Raw genomic sequence first — 17,445 nt, forward strand, 5'->3', positions numbered from 1 at the left:
GAAAAAGCACCTCAGTTCTTCTTCCTTAAGGGTAAAAGGCAACGATAAATTACTAAGGATCACACTGACAAGCTGTCAACACTAAATCCATGTTTTGCAACACCCTTGTTTTGTTCTTTTTTTAATACATCACAGACGTGAAATGAAATTACAGTAATCATAGATGATCTTGTCAACACAGCAATCCATCATGTCGTCTAAAGATTAAAGTTTCTTATAAAGCTTTAAATACTTTGTTCTAAAAGTGTTGTTGATGATGATCATCAAAAGTACTTTTCGGCAAACAATGTTTAACTTGTTGAAGTTAAAGTTTAACTTGTTGAAGTTAAAGTTGAACTTGTTGAAGTTAATGTTTAACTTGTTGAAGTTAAAGTTTAACTTGTTGAAGTTAAAGTTGAACTTGTTGAAGTTAAAGTTTAACGTGTTGAAGTTAAAGTTTAACTTGTTGAAGTTAAAGTTGAACTTGTTGAAGTTAAAGTTTAACGTGTTGAAGTTAAAGTTTAACTTGTTGATGTTAAAATTTAATTTGATGAAGTTGAAATTTAACTTGTTGAAGTGAAAAAATAAAAAAATAAAACTAAAGTAAAAACTAAGTATTAAAGCTGATTTCCGGAGTTTCTGAGAAAAAAAATACCTAACTAGTCTCTTACTATAGTTTACTGGTGGTCATTCATATACATTAATGTATAAGAATCCCTCCTTCGTCCTATAGACCAGGGGTTCTCAACTGGTCCAACCCTGGGACCCACATTTTACCACCGTCATTAAATTGTGACCCAGTATTCAAATACAAATTAATTTTTTCTCAATTAGCTGTTTAAAAAACATGTATATAATCTTTCTTAAAACATAAATCTCTATATTTTTCTGTGTAACATGCATTTCACAGCATGCCTGTCAAAAGAAAAGTTTCTTTCAAAATAAAAGACAAGTCCAACATGAGAGAAATTAAGTATTAATTCACTTTTGACCAGCTGTTCGTGACCCACCCAGTACGGGTCTGTGACCCACTTTTGGGTCCCGACCCACCAGTTGAGAATCACTGCTATAGCCCCCTATACAAATGGAAACAATTGCCGAGTGCGCCCAGCCAATAGGCTTTGACTTCCCGTTTTTGAGACTGTAAATCACAGTGAATGCGGAACTGTGCACGAAAACAAGGCCGCGCGTCACAACGGCAAACAGGTAAATGTGATTTTGGCTCTTACCTGACCCATAGACCTATATCAATGTGACCTTGTTATGTTCCGCGATGCACTTGCAGAAAAGTAGAGGCGTGGCTTCTGGTAGATTGGCAGACGCAGTGGGAGGAAGTGAGGCTGTTTAGGGCGGAACGTCGAGACATTTCTCAGAAACTCCGGATATCAGCTTTAATGTCTGTTTTTCAGTTGAAATATGAAAAGTTCTGGGGTGTGAAAGACAATTACTACCTGTGTTTTTTTTACCCTTGGAAATGCGCAAAATCTAAATGACCCATTAAAAACTGGTAATGGAAAAAAAATACTCAAATTGCGATTTTCATGAGGAGGTATTTCATTCTTTAGATATTGAAATGTATCGCAATGGAAACCCTATTTCCGCAAATACACGCCACAGAACAGAAGAGGAGACCAGGACATTTCTTAGCATTATACTTTAAACTTATTAGTGCCAGATTAGATGTGAAACAACAAAGGAATATGAAGTGTTATAAGGAGGTTCTGAGTGTCCATCTTTCTGCAGCGAAGTCCCGCGGGATGAGATTTCACGGGAGTTATGAGGCTCCTGTCTTAAGCAACGTTCAATGGAAACACGTTCAAAAGGCAATTATACTTTATCGACATTTAGAAATATCGCTTTTATTTTGCGAAAATCTGTGATGGAAACCCAGCTATTGTAGGCAATTACAGTTTATCAACAGTCAGTTCTTGCCATTACCTTTACTGATACCCAAAAGTATAATTGAACATCTCCCAAGAATCCTTTTTTATTGGCCTGAAAAGTGAAAACTATAATTAGATACAATTTTGTGTTTATATAAGGCCTTAGTGCTGGAGAGAATTGTGAGATCATGAAATGGTAGAGGAGCATTGTTTCCATTGCACAGGCAGTTATACGCAAAAGCTAATGGCGCTAACTGTATTTTTGGAGGTGCCAAAAATGTGGGTTGTTCTAGAGCATTTTACACATTCAGTCACCATAACACACACACACACACACACACACACACAGCCCGGTCACATAATGAATCCATCTATTGTTTCATGACCACAACCCGGTTTCTTCTTTATTTGTGCTGCTTTAAACAAATTTTAAACCAATGTAACTGGAAGTTATTTCCCTGACCAGAGCCCAAACCCCAAAGGAAATGGTGTATTCAGTTGTAATTAAGGTTCAGGAATAAAATAAAATCAAACCGCTTCTTTGCGCACACATCTCAAATATATCTGTTTGAAAATGTTTGTGGGTAGCGCAAAAGAACTTTCAACTGAAATTCGCCCAAGCAGCACAAAAAAAGAAGGATATTCTTGTTGGCACACATTTCGATTCATTAATGTGACAGTTACACAACCCCCCATTAAATGGTGCTGCAAAGGCAATAGTCCCTTCAAAAATACTACGATAAACGTATACTTTCTAACATTTTTGCAGAAGCAATTACATTTAACGCTATTACTACTTGTGTAGTTACTCTTAAAGTCGAACAAGTCGAATCGCTTATTTGGAGAATCTCAGAATGGCCATTAGACATTGCCTTTATAGACTTATAGCGCAGGGGGGAGTGGAGTTTCCCATCATGCAAAGGGTGACGGAGGCTCACTCAATGAACTTGCCAAATACAGCTGCAATGATGACACCTTGTCCTACAAAAAACCTAGCCAGGGTCCTCAAAAACTTTACTGCACCCCCCACCCCCCCAGAAAATTTTAAAATGTATAACCCTCTGACAGGCCAAATTTTGTGAAGTAAAGCTCAAGAGTTTTTATTTATTTATTTATTTATTTATTTATTTATTTATTTATTTATTTATTTATTTATTTATTTTTATTTTTGCTACTGCCTTACTTTAAAGCAAAAGTGTATTTGTTGAATTGGTGAAGGGTCATGAATAATGTAGAGTTACTCATGCTTGGTATATAGTCCTTTAATAAATACTCAAACACTGTGTAGAAATAACATTTTATTCAAAAGACTGATTTGAAGATGTGAAAAGATGGAAAAAGAAAATAAAAGACATTTCCTGAGAAACACTGCAAAACAATCACTATTCCGACTATCAATAGAGGATTATAGTTTTTGTAATTATAATTTAACCAAGTCTAAAGGTAATGTCACACTATTTACCTAAATAAAGATAAGATAAAGCAGGAGATGAAAGGGAAGGAGAGAAGTGGTGAATTCCGGTGTGTGATGGGTGTTGACCTGTTCTAAAGGTAATCAAGACTTTCCTTGTCTTCATTTGTAAAGCATTAGAAAGTGTTGTTGGCTGTTCAATTTAAGGTAAAAAAATAAATAAATAAATACACATTTGCCCAGCGAAGTACAGTTAGATGTCTTAACAAAATTCCTTTCATGGAACATAATTTTAATGTAAGTTTTAAAAGAAATGGACATGAAGGCCGATACTATCAGTGTGCGACCTGAGCCTCCACTAGACCGGAGATAGACCTGAGCAAACACATTCCCATCTGCTAGTGAAAATGGATACCTTGTTGACCTGTCCGGCAAGACAAAAGGCAAACCCAGTGCTCAGGTGCGCATCCCACCTCCAGTCTGAAATCTCTTAACCAAATACTGTGAGTATCCCCCCCCCCCACACACACACACACACCCCCTTTATATCCCAGTCTCTCTGTTTACTCTCAGATCCTGCGGATTAGACGTCTGCATGCAGGTAGCAGAACTCCAGCTCCCACAGGTGTTCCAGCAGAGAACACAACCAATAGAGGCATGTTCAACTGTTCCCTTATACCAACTGATTATCCACACACATTGCTAGTCCATATAGGTTGTATTAATAGTCATAGCAAACAAATTGGCTTTATTTTTCGTTCATTACCTCCGTCAAGAATTGAATATTTTCACAGGCAATTATTTATTTGTTTGACTTTTAGCAGGATTGTGTCAAAAGCACTCAACTGATTTTATTACATTTTAATCAAATACTGTATAGACTTTACACCATTACATTTTGGAGGGGATCCAGATCAATATGTACTGATTATGGACCAGTTTTCAAAATCTAAAAATGATTTATTCGTCATCAACGGCGACATTTCTAAAATTAATTTCTCATCTTTAAAAATGACCGATCTTTAAGAAATTTGACTCAGTTATGTCGAGTTAGTAATTTAATTACCACACAGAGTTTCATCTGGATCACCTCCGAATTGGACTTTTTTTCTTCTTTTTTTAAAATGGGGGTGTACTGTATTGTAACACAGTCATTATTAATGGGGATAGACATTTTCTTCACTTTAAGACACTTACATTTTATTTAAAAGCACTTTTTTCAACCCCCAAAATAAGATATTTCAGATCCAGACATTTATTAATTTGTTGAACTTTTAAAATGTGTATATCAGTGTTATCAGGTTTTTTGTTTGGTTTTCTTGTTTAACTCTATGCACCCATATGATCTCGTTTTTATTTTAAAAAAATAACTGAACTGATTGTTTGAAAATCTTTTTATTCTTTCACAATTCCCCCAATTTATTGACATTTCTGTGCATCTAATTTGAAAAGCTTCTAAAACCAAAAGGCTGTACTCCAATGAGATCTTTTCAGCATTGACAATGAGTTGGATTTAGTTCTGCAGTGACCCAATGGGGCTGGCAGTGGCCTGCACTTCAATCCTGCTCAGGCAACCAGAGACGAGTGCAGATCCTCCAGGAGCAGAAAATCAGCCAAAGAGAGAATTAGAGTAAATGTTGACTTGTCAGCACGTCTTCATATCGTTCCCACTGTGCGGATGAGTGTGGCTGAAATAAAGACTTTTGTGTGTCAAAAACCCTGATGTATACCATATGATGAATTTATATTTTCTCATTCCAAGTCGGACAAAAATTAACTGAACAAAAATATAAACGCAACACTTTTATTTTTGCTCTTATTTTTTATGAGCTGAACTCAAAGATCTAAAACATGTTTTATATACACGGAAAACCTATTTCTCACAAAAATTGTTCACAAATGTGTCTAAGTCTGTGTTAGTGAGCAGAGATAATCCATCCCACCTCACAGGTGTGGCATATCAAGATGCTGATGAGATTGCACAGGTGTGCCTCAAGGCGATGGCCACAATAAAAGGCCACTCTGAAATGTGCAGTTTTGTTTTATTGAGGGAGCCTGAGGGGGGGAGGGGGGTCAGAAAACCAGTCAGTATCTGGTATGACCACCATTTAGAGTTGATCAGGTTGTGGATTGTAAGTAAGTAATATTTATTTATATATCACCTTACACAGACAGAGAAGTCACAAAGTGCTTCACATATCAGCTCATTCACACTCACATTCACACAACAAAGGGACAGAGCTGCCAAGCAAGGCACTAGTCAACCACCGCAAGCAACTTAAGGTTCGGTGTCTTGCCTAAGGACACTTCGACACATAGACTGGTATAGACCCGGCCTGTGGAATGTTGGTCCACTCCTCTTCAATGGCTGTGCCAAGTTGCTGGATATTGGCAGATACGGGAACACTGTCGTATTCGCTGATCCAGAGCATCCCAAACATGCTCAATGGGTGACATGTCCAGTGAGTACGCTGGCCATTCAACAACTGGTATGTTTTCAGCTTCCAGGAATTGTGGACAGATCCTTCCAACATGGGGCCGTGCAGGATCATGCTGCAACATGAGGTGATGGTCGCGGATGAGAGGCACAACAATGGGCCTCAGGATCTCGTCACGGTATCTCTGTGCATTTAAAATGCCATCAATAAAATGTACCTGTGTTTGTTGTCCATAACATACGCCTGCCCATACCATAACCCCACCTCCAACATGGGCCACTCCATCCACAACGTTGACATCAGCAAACCGCTCACCCACACAACGCCACACACGTTGTCTGCCATCTGCCATGAACAGTGAAAACCAGGATTCATCCATGAAGAAAACACCTCTCCAATGTGCCAGACGCCATCAAATGGGAGCATTTGCCCACTCAAGTCGGCAACAGCTACAAACTGCAGTCAGGTCGAGACCCCGATGAGGACGACAAACATGCAGATGAGCTTCTCTGAGATGGTTTCTGACAGTTTGTGCAGCTGTTGGGGTGTCTGGTCTCAAATGACCATGGAGGTGAACATGCTGGATGTGGAGGTCCTGGGCTGGTGTCGTTACACATGGGGTGCGGTTGTGAAGCCGGTTGGCTATACTGTCAAATTCTCTGAAACGCCTTTGGAGACGGCTTATGGTAGAGAAATGAACATTCAATTCACGGGCAACAGCTCTGGTGGACATTCCTGCAGTCAGCATACCAATTGCACGCTCCCTCAGAACTTGTAACATCTGCGGCATCGTGCTGTGAGATTAAACTGAACATTTTTAGAGTGGCCTTTTATTGTGGCCAGCTTAAGGCACATCTGTCCAATAACCATGCTGACTAATCAGAAACTTGATATGCCACACCTGTGAGGTGGGATGGATTATCTCTGCAAAGAAGAAGTGCTCACTAACACAGATTTAGACACATTTGTGAACAATATTTATGATAAATAGGTCTTTTGCGTATATAGGAAATGCTTTAAATCTTTGAGTTCAGCTCATGAAAAATGGGAGCAAAAACAAGTGTTGCATTTGTATTTTTGTTCAGCGTAATTTTCATCACTGATTTTTAAAATTTCCTTCCGCATTATTTGAGACAATTATTGCAATGTAGTGTAATTTTTTCATCAACAAGCAACCAATTACATCAGGTAGTAAATGCCACCCATGCAAATGTCAAGATATTTCTATCCTCATTACTGTCATTCTTGTGCTATCCAATAAAAACCATCCATAAAGGGCTTTCTCAATTGGACAAATCTGAATGGGCCGTGGCCCAACTGATTGTGCTGGCTTTGTACTACATGAGGGCTCATTGAGCATGTGCAGCAGAGGGAAGCACCATATCTTAATCTAGGACACATCCACATGGGTGGTAAGAGAGGGAGAATGATACGGTATCAACGTTTGCACGCTTAAAGACAATGAGGAGTAATGGTGCAGTTGCACGCAAAAACTTCATGATACTACGTTTTTACATGGCATTGTAAATCCTTCATTTAGTCTTAATACAATATTTAAAATCAAGCTCTGCAGCCAGTTCTAAATTCTCTTCCAGCTGCTGATAATGCAGCTGTACAATAGCTCTGACCTTGACATGTGTCTCCGTGGGGAGGCACAATACTCAGCCTATTTGCAGTCACTGACCCCTGCTGAGGCCAACACAGATGGAGAGAGTCTGTATAGCAGCTGCCTTCCAGAGGTGGCAGAGGAGGCTTTTTAGCACTTACCTCCTCACTTGATTGCATCTCCTTTGCTCCTGAAAAGGAATAATCTCAAGCTAGGTGATCTGATTAAATTTGCTAGAGACATCTTTGCGTGCTTAAAACTCCAGGACAATGTAAGACATACACAAAGTGGGATGAAACTTGTTTTTTTTTTTTTTTTTAATACCAATAACAGGAATGTAAGTAGAAAAGTATCAAGTGTGTGTTTTTCATGTCGGCTATTGTGTAATTCATTGTGCTCTGTATTGATGCATGCAAAGCAAAAACAACAAAAAGATGGTCGGTGTTGTGCAGTAATTTTTTCCCTTCACTCTTGTGGTGAACTCCTTTTTTCCAAGGACATTTTGACTAATCCTCTTCAGCTGCCTGCATTCAACGCTGGTTAAAGAAGCCCCAGAGAAGCCACCACTGGTCAAATTGTGAGACTGGTTTTAATAAAACATAAATATCTGCTAAGAGTCTGGGTAGGATCCACATTTATGAAGCGATCAGTAACATTTCCTTATAGTCACTCGCGCTTTCCTACAGTTACGGCTCTTGTTATAGATACTTTATCCTTTGCAGCTCCGTGAACAATTATTTTTCTCCCTTTTCTCTTTATTTCAACTGCCATCTGAAAGGAAAAACACGTAGTGCAAGATATCCCCACTATTTAAATGCAGCAAACATTTGCTTTCTTCATAATCAACCAAATATTCTCCTTTGACAGGTTTTTTGACAAGTAAAGAATCTTCATCTAAATCTGATTAAATCTGTTAAGTTCCTGCATCTTCTTTTCCTCATGGCAATGTGTCTTGTTGTGAAAAAAATTGCCTAAATTCCACTAGGGAGTATAAAACGATCAAAAACACTTGCATTATTTTTTGTTTTTAGAAAATGATGGATCATTAGTTTCAAAGCATTTTATACTTAAAAAAAAAAAGGTGCTATACTATTATTAGCAATTTATCACTTACACATTTATAATGTTAAAGTCGATACATTGAATTACTGCTTGATATTAACACAACTCATATTAATTCAAACTTAAATAGCTTCCAATAATGGATGGTAAAGAACTCCATCGTTGTTATTAAGAAGCAATAATTAATATTGGTTTTTTTTTTTCAGCCTAAATGTAAAAAACATTATTTTGTTAAGAAAATATTATTATCCTTTTGTTAAAATATTTATTGAGAGAATCCTTTAAAACTCTTAATTTTATTTTATTTTTTTTTTAGAAAAATACATCAACATTAAAAGAGAGAGAGAGAGCTTGTGTGTGTGTGCGCGTGTGTGTAGACCACACAGGTCTAACTAAATCTCTCTACTGCCCTCTATCTTTGTCTGAACATCTCCCTCAGGGATCAGGTTCATAAGTTCAATTCCAACTGTGAATCAGTACTGATGAAACATGTGATGACAACATAGTCATCATCTTTCAACATCTCATTTAAATACTTTCAAATATGAATTTTTCTTTTTTTTTTTTCCATTGTGCATTTAGTTCTTAATACCATAAATAGCCAAAATATGCAAAGCATTATCCAACATATGTGTGTTTTCTGTACCATGTGCTGGCATGTGGTCCCAACCTGTCATTCCTCCCCTGCTATCTCTGTAGTGTTCAATGCTATAGAGAGATCAGAAACGTAGCGGTGTGTGAAATGAACCACCGGCTTGCACTTGCACATCAATAACAGTGATCCCCGACCTAAACAAATATACAGACAAACAGATGATGCCAGTACCTACAGAGTCTGGGCAGCAAAAGAGAGTGAGGCAGGCACAAGTGAGCTAATCCAAGGGTGCTGAAGCCTCTCTGTTATGAATGAGTGTGTCATACCACCATGGTTGGCCATAAATGACCTCACCAGACGTGCGGTTGCAATAAACTAAACTAATAAGAATGTGCAGGAAGGAAAACACAGCCTGCAGTGAGCGCAGCTACTAAGGAGTGAACGCCGGTGGCTGAAAACATAAATCTTCCTCTTGACAAATCTCAGTGGATGGCTGTCACTTTACATGTGTTCCCAGTAAGATGAAGAGTTGATCCAAAAAAAAAAAAAAAAAAAAAAAAAAAGTGGACACTTTCTCTAGACATCCGAAGTCTTGAAGGAAAAGGCCCCTCTGCTGTGAAAAGAGACTTCCATATGTACTTGTACCTTCTGTGACCCTCTAACCTAGAACAGATGTCATTAATAAATACCCATGACCCAAGGAGGCATTCCAGCATGTGATCGAGACCTTTTCGGGGGTGCTGTGCGAGACGGGCCCAGCCTAGCTGGTCAACACCTGACCAAACTGCAAGGTTTACAATATAGAAGTGTAAAGTCTCCTTTGGTTGTAATCACAGGCAAATGTGTTTGAGCAGATACCTTTAAGAACTCATTGGTTGAAGTAACAGCTTGGCTTACGCACACTGCCAGCCCCAGTGGGAGCAGCACGAGAGTCGCTACAATCTGCCTCTTGTTACAAGGTCAGCTACTAACTTATGACCTATCGCCTCGTTATTGTAATCTTCCCACAAACATCTGTAAGGAGAGATTTACATATCCCCATGTGATGTACTGCAAAATTCACTTATTTTTACATTAGATTTGTAACTAAGCCAAACTTCTTTGAAATGTTGAATATTCTGGTCCTGGTTGCTTTTTTAAAAAAAAAAAGACATTTTATATACTAGTTCTGACTTTCTCCCCTACTCTGCCTCACAGTGGTTTGTTACTCAATCATTGTGTACTTGCTCAGTCTTTTTTAACCTTGCCGGCAAGATGGATTCTCCTAGTGGTTCACAAACACCAGAATTTATCTTGTGCTGCTCCAGTCCTTACCCTTCGTAAGCAAACCGAACCAATCGTGAGGCAGTGTTGTGGTTTAGGGCTGGATATCGGGGTGTGACGAAGGCAGAAGCGTCGAAGCAAAACTGCCACATGCGCAGTTGCGGGGAGAAGAACTAGCTGGGCTACCGCTATTAGCATAGCTCAAAATCAAAACAAAAAGATGTCCACGCAGGAGTATGAACGTGTGGAAGCTGCTATGAACTCAGTTTGAGAAGAATCCAGCATTTTCTTTTTGAAACAGCAACAGCGAGAGGAGAATGGGAAGAAAATAACTTAATAGTTGGGCACATACAGTTTTTTGTTGTTTTCTAATTGCACTAAGGGACTTCCGACCTTTTGTTCTTCTAGGGCTTATGTAGTTTGTCTCCAGACACTCTTTTTTCCTAAAAACGAAAATAAGTATTTTATGTTCGATGGATTTGAAATAGCCCATTGGAATGAAGGAACATGTCTGGAAAGTGAATGTCTGTCTTGTGTTCAAGCCACTTTGTGTCCGAATGGGATAAGCACCATGGTAATGTGGGACATATTTTTACATTCATTATTCATACGGTAGAAGTCATTATTATTATTATTATTATTATTATTATTATTATTATTATTATTATTATTATTATTATTATTAGTCACATGTGACAACTAATCATGTCAGATTTCCTTTAAGGAGTTTGGTTATTTTAATATTCATTTTATTGTACATTTGGTTATTTAGATATTTGTGCACTTTACGCTTGTTTCTAACTCATGGACATAGGTTCATGTTTAGTGGATCTCAGAAAGGGAATGATTATGTGGTGACACGTACGTACATTTTCCAAGCCAAATGTTTCTAATAAAGTATCTACCCACTGATAAGGTTATTAAAAGTAGGTTCATTTAGTAGATTTTTACTTTGAGGTATTCTTCAATTTGATTGTTTTTATTATTATAAAGTAAAAGGATACTGCTCCCACTCCAGTAACACCAGGTTTTTCTTTTCTTTTGTTTCCACTCTGTGATATTCTTGAATATTGTAGGTACAAAGCTCTACATCCTTTTAATGGATGATAATGAGAAGTTAAACATTGTTCCTAATTTTGGTTTTGGTATAACTTGCTCATTAAAGACTAAAGGTCCTAAAGCTAAACTAGTTAAAAAACAATGTCTTAATTCTCAACTTCTTTACATTAAACCCATGTATGTCAAATATTTGGTGATAATTTCATAGACCCTTAGTCAATAGCTTGAGGACCCCCATGGGTGACCATAGTTTGGGTGACCGTGGCTCAGGTGGTTGAGGGGTTGTCATTCCTAAGACTATATACCTGTCCATGTCCCAAAGTGTCCTTGGGCTAGACCCTGAAGCCTAAGTTCCCCTCAATAGTAGATTTATGTCTTGCTTTGCAGTTCTATTCCATTGGTGTGTAAATATGCCTTCAGACACCTTTGGTGGTAATTAAAACGCTGTATAAATCATGTCCATTTACCACTTAGTTTAAGTAATTATATTTTCTTAAGACATTATCAACTTCAAGACTGTTGACTTTAGGACACCTCTACAAGAACAGAGCATGTCCTCAATACAGACAGCACAACCTATACAGGAGTCAAGACCTGGGCCGCTGAAGCCAGACACTGAGAGGAGCACTTCTGGCAGCTGTTTCCTGTTATGTAACTACACACAGCTGCTATTTCTAAGAGAGGGCATCTTGGTGTTGTAGACTTTTCCAAGGTTCAAGAGGAAGAAAAATAATGCAGCTTTAATTGTGACTAACAATGGACCACCAAGGTTTCCCCCTTTAACATGCAATGTTCTTCAACAAACACTGTCCCAAGTAAAAGCGGGCCGACACGTTGTACTCAGCTCCAGCTCAAACTGTGTGACTCAATTGCAGAGTCTGAATGTGCGCAGCTCAGATTGATGTTGTCACACTGCACAGACCTACACTCTGACACGATCTGACTGCTCAAATTAGACGTCCTTACACGACACGTCGGGGTCTTGTTTCCGGAAATGCAACGTACAAATTAGAAGAAGCAGAAGAAATGTGAAGAAGTGAAGAGACACTCGCAAATCTCAGCTAAAAGAGCTTTGAAAACCAAAAGGAGGCAATGTAATGGACCAGGAACTGGTTGGACAGACGTAGGCGGTACGGTCCGTACATTTTACAGCAGTCTTACGGTGTTCGCGCATGTGCAGTGTGAGAGTTTGAGGTAAGCCGGTCCATGGCAGTGCTTCAACAGTGCGATACCCTCACTAGGAGCGACCAGGATTTCAAACATGTTTGATTTTCTTACGACCTGGTCATGAGGTGTCAATCGCTTCTCGTGACCCCATGTATACTACACAATGCACGACACGCAATTTAGCCGAGCCTCGGACCGATCCCAAAAATCGCACAGTGTATGCCCGCCTTAACGGCACCAGTTACAGCTCTTTGTTGTATATGGATTAGACTGATTATTTACTGAAATATCTAATTTTATCTGTTGCAATTTGAGATGTGAAGAATATTTGGAGGTTTCCTCCAACTTTACATGTGTTCAACTGTCTGAAGACATATTTTCACTCTCTTGTTCAGGTATTTATTCATCTTTATCATATCGTTTCTTTTTTGTTTTTTTTTAAAGTAGGCGTTCTTTTTTAAACATACTGTATAAATAAGCTTTCAATGACTTGAATTGACTCAGTGTCTCACCTCTCAAACAAAAGAGTAGCAGCAAAACCAAACAAATCATCCAAGCGTGGCAACCTCACCTTGATCAGCCAGCTACCATAAGTCTCCAATACAATACGACAAAATGCAAGCTGTCTGACTACTTTTTTGGCAGTCTGCTCTAGAGGAACGTTATCTTCTGAACCCATAAGCAAATCCATTATGTCTGATAAAGAATTCCTAATGAGAGCTGAAAATCAGGCCGTGTAATTGGACACTGTAGTGTACACTGTAAAGATTCTCGCCTCCTTTTCCCATCAAGAGCCTCAGCACCTGATGAAAAGTTTGCTGAAGGTCATTAAAATTCCTCCCCTTCAGTTAAATTTACTACAGCACTCATTAGTTGAAATAAAACCGATTAATGCAAGTGCAGTTAAATGTGACCTATTGGTTTAATAATGACATGGAGTCTACTTAAGCATGTCTTTGCTACTGCGTCCAGCCAAATAAAACTCTTTTTGGGGAAAGTCTTGAGACAGCAGAGAAAAATGCAGTCCTCTCTGCTGGACAAAAAGATGGCTGTATTTTAAAGTGCAGTGTAGATACAAGTATGCCTGCCATCAATACGTGTCTGACCCTTTTTTTTTTGCTCAAAAGTCAACAATTAAAATACTCCCAAGTCCCGATGGATCAAAGAGTTGATGTGAGATATTTCTGTTGATCGGGAGCGTTAGCCCACATCATGTAGTCCCTAAGGGACGGGGTATTAGTTCACAGGAAAGGAAGCCACTACCTCATTACGCTGCTAATTTTAGGCTTCAGGAAGAGATGTTTGGAAAGTTTTGGCCCAGATTCCAAAAGCTGAAGAGGCAACCGGTCTGCTTTTTCTCCCATGGGTGAAGTAGGGGTGATTTTGGTACTCGGGAAAGCTCAAAGAAACAATTTACAATATATACAATGAGACTTCAAACGTTTAGTTTTTTTTTTTTTTTTTAATCAGAGTTCGGCATCAGATGTGAGTGATTCCATATGAAATAGCATCTTTGTGTTTACTGTAATTAGGGGAATATTTTTCCATTAGGGAAGTAAAAATAAATTAAGGTGGCTTTGTTGAGAAGTTGACATGTAACTAAACACATTCTTTCTTCTCAGTAGATTTAGATGGCAATTACTGGTAGTCGGTCAATTAGGGCGACACAGTGAAATTGGTGGTTAGCACGTCTGTCTCACAGCAAGAAGGTCTTGGGTTCAAACTCTTGGGTAAACACTTGGGTCCTTTCTTTGTGGAGTTTGCAAGTTCTTCCTGTGCTTGATTGAGTTTTATCCAGGTACTTTGTTAGGTTAATTTGAGTTTTCAGATTGCCTGTAGGAGAGAATGAAAGTGTGAGTGGTTAATGTCTGTTTGTGTGTATGCCATGTGATGGACTGGTGCCCTGTCCAGGGTGTACCCCAACCTAGAACTTTGAGAATTGGAGATAGGCCCCAGGAAAACCCCTGAAGCAAGTAAGAAGAGGAATGAATTAGGTCAATTTTAATACTTAAGCACAATGGTACATTTATATATTCTTCTATGTATCAACAGAAAGATGGGACTTTCGATGAATGCATCTAAAAGTTGTATCAAAAAATTCCATGTTCTTTTACTCGCCCGTCTATTCATAGAGTGTTACAGTGGCATTAAAACTTGAAACGCAAGGAGAGCAACTCTCTTAAATCCTGGCGTCGGCTCTGTGCTGACCATAAACCTAGCAGGAGCTGTGGGGAAGGATGGGGAAGTAGACCCAACAAACTCCAGCGAAAATGAATTACAGATGAAACCAGTGACACAGCTTTAAAGAAAGTTGTATCACCAAGTCTCCATCAAACAAGAATAGAGATGTTTTTCCTTTTATTCCGAAGACATCTTCCAAAATAGACGAAAATACCTTTAGGTCCCTTACGTGTCCTGATTGATGACATGTATGCTGAAAGGAAAAATCAATATTGGAACAAGGAGGTACCAAAGAGTTAACAACTGCCTGGCAACCCAATGTATCCATGGGAAATCAATGGACTAAGTTCTTTCAGAAAACACTCATTAGGATGACTGTGTAAACACTCAATGTGACTTAATCGGGTACTTCTGTCCATGTGTTTGTTGTTCTGACCTAGACATTCATTTACTGCACTGTACATCAGCGTACCGTTCTTGCTATGAAGTTGTGAATTGGAGGATGGTGACTATACTGGTAGATGTCCAACAAGCTCAGGCTTTATCTTAGACTCTGAACTGATAAGATTTCAGCTAACCAATGCTTGCACACTTAAGCAGAATATGCTAACACTGCACATTTGGACAGAAATTGGTTGTATTCTTGAAGAATTCAGTTAAAGTCAGTTCTTTCTGCTATGATGAAGGATGCGTAGGTTGTCTTCAGAAACATTGAACTCAGTAAATGATTATGAATAGAATAGAATAGAATAAAATAAAATAGAATAGAATAGAATAGACCTTCATTGATTCCAAGAGGGAAAATTCAGGGTAGAAGTGTAACAAGTGTCCAAATCTCTTGACGAGCCGAATGCCAACCATCATTGACTCTTATCCACAGAAATCAAAGTAAATTTTTTTAAAACTATTTTTTGTTTAATTAGGTAAATTCAGTAGAAAAAATGTCAAATGCATGTATTTTCTGTTACATGATTGTTTCGTAATGCCAGAGTTTGTGGTAAATACCATGTTGCCACGTGGACTTTTTTTCAAACTGAACTTCATGTGCTCAACTGTCAAACTTTCTTTTGTTGCAATATCTCTAGCATATCTACCCTGCCTGTTTTCTTATCTCTCATCGACTACGTGTCATGAATAGTCACTGGCTATCATGAATCTTCTGCAGTCATTAGCAAATGATCAACACTCAAGATCCATCAATGCAATGGGAGCACACTGCAGCTACTACGGACAACATATTTCATTTACTTCCTAAAATCCCTGAGTTTTTTGCAGGGGAACTTTATTTTAAGGTGTTGACCTTTGTATGCAGGGAAACTTGTAAGATGATCTGCATTGCATTGTGGGCATTCAAAATAAGGCTTATGGGCTGCAGGGTGATGCAGTTTATTGTGATACTTCCCAGCAGCTAATCTGGTTTATTATTCACAATAAAAAATATGTAATAATTGTCTTGATGGAAAATTTTCCTTGAGCAAATTAAATACACTATGCATTACTTTATTTCTATCGCAAATGTGTACAATATTTTTCTATAACAATCTCCATATCCCTCCATTTTGTTGTACTAATAAAACCACATTTCTAACCATACATTTGTGTTTTTTGATACTTTCGTTTGTAATAATTTGATCTCCTGAAATCACAAAGTGTATTCCTCTAACGTGCAAAGACTTCTGTGGAATACAAAGGTGTACAGCATTGGTATTTGAAGCTTACTTTGACACAGACAGGAATGGTTCTCCTTGTGTGGCTTCAGCGTGCTGAATAGACAGCCACTGATTGTTGTACTGATTTTCACACAGATTGCGTGATGGTGCTTGCATACTTTGAGAAAGCGGTGAGGAGATTAGTTAATTGGCATCAAAGCAAGTCTGGAAAGTGCCAGTGCACTGTGCATCTTTGATCTGAGGTGAAGTTCGTGACATCATGCACGTCACACCACAAACACATTCACACGCCATAAGCCACGTTAACAGGATCAACATATTTGGAAGTTGAAAGCTCAGCTAATAGAGGGAGGCATTGGATATTTACTATTGTTCTGCAGAGGAGAAGCGTTTCATTTGAATGGAAAAGTAATGCGTGTCACCAAATCATAGCTTTACTGCTCTTGTTTCAGAGCTTATGGCTTTTGAATGATAGATGAGCCCCACATTTAGTCGGCTTTTTTAACTATGGAGGGAATTTCTTGTTGGAAAAGGCTAAATCCATAAATAGGTGCGTGTTTGAGACTGGTTTCTCCTGGTGTGGTGAAGTTTGGGTGGTTTTTTGGAACTGTATAGTTCACATTAAGGCAACAAGGAAAATCTTTGTGTGGTCACTTTTTTTTTTTTTTTTTTGGTTTTCCTTTCTCAGGCTTTCATCCTCACTCCCTCAGTGCAAATTCTGCGTGATAGTTGTCAAGCTGATGGTTAGGAAACATATGTAGGAAATCTCCTAGAATTCCTTTGCCCAGTATTGCTTTGCAGCATTTGTACCCAGTAGAATGATTGACAGGATTGAACTGGTCAACATGCAAGGATGCAAATGAGTTTCATTACAATGTGGGGGAAATATTTAAATGCAGGTTGGTCTTCTCTAATAGTCAGCGTTGCAAAGTAAAGATAATATTGTTTTTTATTTTTATTCCACTACATTTCTATAGAAGCCCTCATTACCATGGGTTGTGTGGGTTGATCAGGCCCAACTGCTATCCATTTAATATGGCATGCTCTTAAACCATGCAGGTAGAGGCTGTATTGTTTTATAATCGCTTTATCAGAGATTGATCCGAGGAAGGATGAAGATACTCCGCATGA

This window comes from Gouania willdenowi, chromosome 22, assembly GCF_900634775.1.
Source record: "Gouania willdenowi chromosome 22, fGouWil2.1, whole genome shotgun sequence".
NCBI lineage: Eukaryota > Metazoa > Chordata > Actinopteri > Blenniiformes > Gobiesocidae > Gouania > Gouania willdenowi.